An 8,673-nucleotide genomic window follows, 5' to 3' on the forward strand; every position below is an offset into this window, starting at 1 on the left:
GTGAGTCTGGCCCTAACGTCTGGTAACAAACATGTAGTTTGTCTTATTTTTAAGCCCTTTATTTCCACTTTGTTAGGTTAATACAAACTTACAATCCTTGTTGGTAGAGTGATGGTCATCCTCCAGATTCACAGCTCCCCTACCAGCTCGCCTCCACTCCAGAAACACGTTCTCGTAAGAAAACAGCGGTAGTTGGTTAACGCATGTCAAAGGAACAGCTGTATTTTGCCCTTTAAGTCAACCATGTAAGTAAATACAAACTTACGAGGAATCCAGCAGCTCTCCTCCGAGCAGCAGTATTCTACGAGAAGTGGCAGTGAGTGTGATGATCACTTCAGAGTCAAGCTCCATCTACCCCACGACAGACGTCCTTCACCAGCTCCCCCACCAGGCAGGGCCTTCAGCACGACTCCTCCATCAGCTCGGCACCCCCAGACATAGATTCCTGGTCTGGTTACAAACAGTTGGTCTCAGCAGTAAATCACCTGGGGATGCAACACACCCCACCACCTGCATCTGAGGTTCACTTGTAAAAGTGAAGACTAATTTAAACATATTTAAACACTTAAAGTAGACAACGTCTGCCGATTGTCGCGTTCAGCAATTCATCCACTACGGTCGTAGCAGCACTAGTAACAATAATGGGTCATATGACTCTTTCCTAACCCCCGTATGAATTAACTCAAATCACAGCTTGGCACAGATTTTAAGTCATAAGATGATCAAAACCAGACCTAAACTACCGTGGATTTTAGTGTTTCAGATGAGCTTGGTGATGGTTACCCTCTGGTCCGGTGCTGCAGGCCCCTGGTCTCCAGCCTCAGTCTCTGGTCCATCCTGGCACCACAAGCCTCCGGTCCCCAGCCTCACCTTTCAGCTACAGCTTTATATCAGAAAAATATATAAGTGGTACTGAGCAGACTGCAGACTGCAGACTGCCACACACACACACACACACACACGTTCTGGAGGACTTCCGACAGGAGGTGGAGGTCTGGCTCTGGGTGAGGAGGTGGATGTCTTGCTCTGGGTGAGGAGGCAGACACCTTGGGACAAACAACACGTTACCTTTTTAACCTTGTACAGTTCTAGAGTATCTTCTACTATAACATGTGGGAAGGCTATTTTAGCTTTGATATTATCCAGTTGGTAACTCTGCACCAAAGTCGTTGTTTAACATCATTCCATTTGGTAGGGGTTAACTTCTGTGGCTATTAATGACAGCAGATATTTAGAACGTACAAAAGCTGAAGTAACAAAGAACACTAAGCCGTATCGATATTAAATCAAATATACTCAGCCATATTCAGGTGCTGGGTTCCGTTTGGGAAAAATGCCATCTTGAAATGATTTTCAGCCGTCACTGATTGTCACTGATTGGCCCGCAAGTAGAACGCCGTTTTGTACGCAGCGAAAGTCCCGTCACGTCATCGGTTAAAAGTACGCCGCAACCATCGGAAATGATCAACATATTGTACGACGTACGTGTCGGTATGTATTTAATATCAAACTTGAGTTGTTTAAGATAAGGGGCAACAATTCCCAATGCAAACGACTGAAAAACTATTTCCGTTGGCAACGGCTCGAGGTTACGCGAATACAATCCAGAACGTTCTGCCAGATTACCTCAGGGGACTTCCGTCCAACTAACTGCCAGGTGGTTTCTTATGGTTGTCAAGACTACAACGCTCTATGCTAACCATTGGGACTAAATCAAGTGACCGCACTCAGAACCTTCCACGGCGGGAAGCACAAACCGTCCGACTGGAATCCGAACATTCCGGCCGGAACCAACCAAAGAAAAAACAGAACCAGCGCCTCACCTTGAGCTGAACGGAGGAAGATCCTGAAGTCCAGCGATGGTCTTCATTGAAACACAGCCAACAGACTTACCTTGAGGAGATCAGTTTGTTGCTGTTGGTCAATACTAATATTCAGTGTACCTTTACATTATTATGCACCCAGTGTGTACAAGTTATATCACTCAAAACCGTAAAAGCAACCAAACTACCATGTACGTCCCACAACAACTTTAATCATTCAATACAATTCCGTGTCTACATTTTACAATTATCTAGATTATTCAGGGTACAAACCATACAGAGCAAATCTAAACGTTGAGCTCACAGAGAGCCAACCATAGCCCTGCAACGTCACCCTGACCGCCTCATCACCAACAGCAAATCATGCCAGCCAGCCAACACATGTACAGGTCCAGTGAGAAGTGGGCATCTGAGTGAAAGGACCGCCCATAATAAAAAGCCCAATTCTTGAACTATCCAACCATCTTCATGGTTTAAAGATTTACAGACTAGACATGCCATTGTGTTCTAATCACCTTTGTCTGCTCCCTCGTTACTTATAAAACTCTTCATCTCCATCACTAGAGTGTTGCATCATACTCATGCGGAGGGGTCTGAGTGAGCAGAGATGCATGCTGGGATACAGTGCTTTCTGAAGTCTTCAGTTCTATAGACACGCCCCTCAGGAGAAACCAAGTGTTTGAGAATCTGTCGTGACATCAGTTACATGACCGGGAATATCCTTTAAAATGGCGCCAGGATTCTCAGAGGAGAAAGGCCAAGAGGAAGATGCGAGGGTTCTTCCTCTCAGCCAGTGGAACACATCAACGGTCTTCATCAGAGTACCATGGAACACTTTGAAACATCCTCCTCTTTACACCTTGAAGCCCCAGTGAAGGTTTCCTTACCTCCTCAGCTGAAGAGCACAACTTCAGCTCGAAGAGCACAACTTCAGCTCGAAGAGCGCACTAGTTGGAGTTCCCAGATCAGTTCTGATTTAAGGGAACCAATCGTTCAGCTAGTCCTGTCCGAAACAAATACAGTTCAGCCTGAGAAGACGTGCAACTGAGCGCAAGACAAGATCCACAGGGCTCTCCATCAATCCAGCCAGGTAGGAAGGGCCGTCCCATTACAGGTCTGAAGGTTATCTTGAATACCCATTTAGGTCCCTTTCCAACGTCAGACTCTCCTTTTGGAATTCCTTTAGGTGTCCATCCTCCATTGATCCTGATTGGTGTAGTCCTAGTTTGAAGTCACTGATCTGAACACGCCGCTTGCATCCTTTTACACTTGAGTTGGATACCCTCCTTCCTGCCGAGTGTGTTGATATCGCTCAGCAGGGTCGTTCTGGGCTCCTCACGTCTACTGGAGGCCCTTAAGTAAACGTGTGGCCGTCCATCAGGTATGATTTAGTTGACCATTCCAATATCCCAAGCCAATCACACAGACCCCCGTATGAACATTATCACTGTCAAAGCAAGCCGGACACACATAGAACCCAGGACACGCACGTAGAACCTCATGCCAGGTGTGAGTGGGAGACAAACAGTAGAACCCTAGCGATGCTCAAAAATCATCCATCTCATGTCAAACCCAAACACACAACTGAGCCATAAAAGGCCAAACAATCATGCAGGGTAAAAACCTCATGCCAAATAACGTTCCATCATCCAACCCCAGCTCTCCTGCCAGGTCACCCAGAAAAGAACAACCAATGTCTCCAGAGAAGTAAATTATATGCAACATTTTTCAGTGGCGTCCCACATTGGTGATTTATTATGCTTGGCATCTCCAAAATGTGTGGCCCAGGTTGATTCAACGTCTCTGAAGTCATGTCTTTGTAGTCCAGTGGTTTCCTGAATGAGGGGCCTTCACGGATGCAAACAGTGCAGCTTTAGTCAGCCTGAGGACAGGAAGGAGGTCATCTGTTCAGAAGACCACCCAGTGGAGGGGGGGTGGCTCTTGAGGAGCAGGATCCATCTTGGATTGGCCCCAATTAAGACCTTCTTGGAAATGAAACTGTTCCTGAGGAGTCACGATTCCTGGAGGGGACTGTTGAATGTGTTCCATGGTTCTGTGTCAGACTGAAGTTGTGTTTTAGCTGTTGAGATGAGGAGCCCCCTCATCTCCCCCTGGCGTTTCTCCTTCTGAATCCCCGTCTCCATCTTAAAGAACATTCTAGTCCATGTAACTGACGTCACGATGGTTTCTCAAACACTCGGTTTCCCCTGAGGGGGCGTGTCTACAGACCTGTAGAATTCAGACAGCTCTGTATCCCAGTATGCACCTCCGCTCACTCAGACCACACCCTCATCAGTAAAGCAACACTCATGTGATGAAGATGCAGAGCTCAGGAAAGTAGAATGAAAGAAGACTGAAGACATCAGAACCCAACCCATTACTCCAGCTTACAACAATAACTTGGAGCCTGTAACCATTTTAACAAATCATTAAAACCAACATAAACCAAACACCTAAGTAACCCATGAACCAATAAAACATCCTTACTACTCAGATCAACCTTCAGGTAAAGGGTTAACTCACCAGGAAGCCAAAATACATCAATGTGCCCAAGAGTAATGAGAAACTTATGACTTACAGTTCATCTTCATGGTTAAGTTGGGATACTCAAAGAACTGCAGTTAAATATCCATGATAGACCTTTGAAGGAAGGAACAGTTTACTCATGGTCCCCAAACTTGGGCACTGTCCCACAGTTCAACATCTACCATCTCCATTAAATCAGATAAATGAATGACAATACAATTTCAGGGCTTTTGGGAACATCCAACTTTTAAATAATGATTAAAATAATTAACTAATCCAGTTTTTTAATATAAGTTATACTAATTAATTGACTGTCATTAGTCAAGAGTGATTTACCTCTTACTTTGACAAGTTTGAATGTATAGTCTCTAAAATGTTAATTTCAGGTAGAATCATTATTTAAATTTCAAATGAGTTAATCCACCACAATCCCAGATTTCCTTCACACATCAGTGAATTATATTCAACATGCAAGACACGTCAGTTGTGCTTTGCCACACAATTCTACTCACATCAGGTTCAGATGAGATGCTCCTCTTTACTTCAAAAAGTCTTTAACCTGTGAAACAGGAAGAGATGTCAAATAAGTCACAACAGACCTCAACAAAACGGTACACACACGTTGTGGTTTCTGGAAACACAACAACATACGGCGTTTGGGAGACTCTACAATGCCAAACAGTGGAGGACAACAACGTACTGTCCGGTTCCCTCTTAAGTGAAACACACCAGATGCAACCAATTAACTGATGAAGAAAACCACATGGCAGGCGAGCTGCGGAAGGGGAGCTTTTTAGTAAAACTCAAAGCAGGTTCGTCGCCCTCTGGTCGCACTTAACGGTAACAGTGAGAGGCTATTTCAGCTCTGTGTTTGATCTTAAATGACCTCACACCATACAGACACACACCATATAGATTCACACCATATGCACGCACACACCACAGACACACATATAGATTCACACACACACCATATAGATGCAAACACACACACACACACACACACTAGATGCAAACCATATGCACACACACACAATAGATGCAAACCATATACACACGCACACACTAGATGCAAACCATATACACACACGCACACACTAGATGCAAACCATAAGCACACACGCACACACAATAGATGCAAACCATATGCACACACAATAGATGCAAACCATATGCACACACAATAGATGCAAACCATATGCACACACGCACACACAATAGATGCAAACCATATGCACACACGCACACACAATAGATGCAAACCATATGCACACACAATAGATGCAAACCATATGCACACACGCACACACAATAGATGCAAACCATATGCACACACGCTAGATACAAACCATAAATAGGCTATACACACCATAGGTATACACCATATAGATACACACCACACACACCATAGATACACCCCATATAGATACACACACCATAAAGATAAACACACAAAAGATTAACTTAATATAGATACAAACTATATAGATAGTTTAAACACACACTTATTGCATACATCTTAAACAATACATTATACTCGCCGTCTCTAGGGTCTCCGTGAGCCTCTAGCCGCTCCCGGACCTGAGTGCTTCCTTCTCTCTCGCTCCCGTTCCTCCCAAATGTCAGTCCTCATGCTCCTTTTAAAGTCTCTTCCTGGCTGTCCAGCCAGGTGTCTCCCATCTTGCTGATTGGGGAGAGAGTGATGCTCTTCGTCGCCACTCAGTGGGTGGCGGCGGTATACGCCGTCAATCACCCCACCTCGGACCCGCCCGGGCCGAGGTTTAAGTGGCGGGATGCCACAACACACACAAACAATAGATACACTCCATACAGTTCTGGTCACTAAATACTCTCTCTTCTCCTTCTCCCCTCAAATCCTTTTCTCCTCTCCTTCCTCCCTTCTCCGTCTCTCTTCCACGCATATCGCATTTTTATTGCCTCTACTCAAGAGAATTCTCGCGCCAAATTTATTTGTATGCTTTATTGTAAATGCAAACTTTTTCATAATGCTTTATCTAAATAAACGAAATACGCGGTTTATAGCTTTGAATATCTACCTGACTGCTGTGCTGCTTATCCCCAAACATCTAAAGTTCAATTCAAGTTATTTCAGAGTAAAATGAATACAAGTGAGGCAGACCTTACACATACACACACACACACACACACACACACACACACACACACACACACACACACACACACACACACACACACACACACACACACACACACACACACAAACACGCACGGATCTGACTGCGGGGATAGGATAGGTTAATTCACTTGAGGTGATAAACAGGTTGTTGTTTATTCTCTTGGCAAAAGGACTATCTAGACTAGGCTACTTATAAATGTTTATAAATATTATTATTTTTTATTATTATTTTTATTTATATTTTTATATTCGGGGCTAATTAAATAACATCCGAGGCTTTAGCCCAGAATAAAACAGCATAGTGACGCCACTGATTAACACATATGTATTTTGGTATTTTAAGGTGACAAGACATCGATGTTGTACGGGGATCGACGTCTGATCAGTCATACTAGTCAATAGCACTAAAGGACTATTGTCCGTGAGTCAATTATCCTTCTTTACGTTTTTAAACCACTGTAATCGAAATTATTTCTGTGTGTCTTTTTTATACCATAAAACATGTATTTTCTTACCATGCATTATTTTCCAAGAAGAAGTTTTTTTATTCTCAAAATGAATTGATAACATTCATGAGTAGGTCCTATCACATTAAATAGATTAGGGTTCAAACTGACACTATAACATTCATGTGGGCTATGTGGGGTAGATCCAGTCTCTTTTATCAGCTGTAATACGTTTTAAAGCGAAAATATGTCGTTTCCCTCCTGCCAGAAAATGATCTCAAGCCCTCCCTTGGTACTGAAATGTTTTATTTGCCTTAAAATGAGTTGATAACATTCATGAGTATCACATTACATAGATTATATCCCACCCAGTGTCTATTACCAGCTGAAACACCTTTACACGGGCAAATATAAGACATTTCAGTCGTTTCCCTCCTGCCAGAAAATGATCTCAAGCCCTCCCTTGGTACTGAAATGTTTTATTTGCCTTAAAATGAGTTGATAACATTCATGAGTATCACATTACATATGCCGCTTTTCCACTGCATGGTACCAGCTCGACACGACTCGACACGACTCGACTCAGCTCGCATTTTTTGCGTTTCCACCGCGGTACCATGGTATCTGGTACCTGAAGTGGCTGCTTTTTCTAGTACCTACTCGCTCTAGGTTCCAAGCGAGCTGAGCCGATGCTAAAAGGTGACGTCGGCAGACGGCCGGCGACTGATTGGCCAGAGAGTGTGACGAAGTCACGAGAGCGACATGGCAACCATGCTGGTAACATCCATAGCAGCGCCGCAGCCAACATGTTCCACTTCTCCAACTTCTTCAACATGCCAGCTAATAATAGTAATGCGATCGATGTCCTCCATTGTTGTTATGTGGGTTCTGTCCATGTGTGGGTTGCGTATGTGTTGTTTGCGTCGCGTACACAAATACGTCACGGCCCTTTCGCGCAGCCGACCCCGCCCACGTCCAGGAGGTACTATTTGCGGTGGAAAAGCACCCGTGCTGCTACCGTGTCGAGTCGTGTCGTGTCGAGTCGAGCTACATGTGCGGTGGAAAAGCGGCAATAGATTATATCCCATCCAGTGTCTATTACCAGCTGAAACACCTTTACATGGGCAAATATAAGGCATTTCAGTCGTTCATTGTGACCATCGTTCATAACTAATTTAATTTCCTGCTCCAGCTCTTTGATGAGGACTTCAGCTTGTTTCTCTTGAACCGTTTGGTAGAAATCATCCCGGCACTTTTCAATGCAGCGCTTCAGAGCAGTGTGGACCTGACTAGCATCAGCTATCTCTCCGTCTGCATATTTGAAAAGTAAGTAATCGCTGGTAGTAATCAGTTAACTTCTGTAAGCTTACAGCTGAGTCCCTTGTCATGGCCAGGGGCTCCCCGTTCTGAAAGATAAAAGCCTGGCTGTCCCATGAATAGACTGGGTCACAAATATTGTTTGCAGTTGCTTCCCCATCTGATAGTTGTTTAAGGAGCAATTTTGGGCCTACTGCTTCGAACTTTGGGTAGCCTAATTTGCAAAGTCCCAGCATGGTATTTCAGATCAGTTTTATTTGAAAGAATATATGCTTCTCAATAAATAATTATCCTTCCACCACCTCTCTTTACATCTAGCTTGAAAGTGAGATAGGGGAAGAATGCAGGGACATTGAGAGCTCCATTGCTGAGGTGAGTAATGAAAGGGATTTTACCGTTTAGG

The 8,673-nt window shown here is 44.0% G+C and overlaps 1 long non-coding RNA gene across 1 annotated transcript; it reads right to left on the minus strand.

The window, feature by feature from the left end:
- Nucleotides 1-370: 370 nt before the first annotated feature.
- LOC132469802 (uncharacterized) lies at nt 371-1,137 on the minus strand. Its single transcript, XR_009528491.1, has 3 exons — nt 961-1,137; nt 784-877; nt 371-450 (listed from the first exon to the last, which is right to left on the minus strand). It is a non-coding gene; the product is annotated as an uncharacterized LOC132469802 (long non-coding RNA).
- Nucleotides 1,138-8,673: the final 7,536 nt, after the last annotated feature.

This window comes from Gadus macrocephalus, chromosome 12, assembly GCF_031168955.1.
Source record: "Gadus macrocephalus chromosome 12, ASM3116895v1".
Taxonomy (NCBI): Eukaryota; Metazoa; Chordata; class Actinopteri; order Gadiformes; family Gadidae; genus Gadus; species Gadus macrocephalus.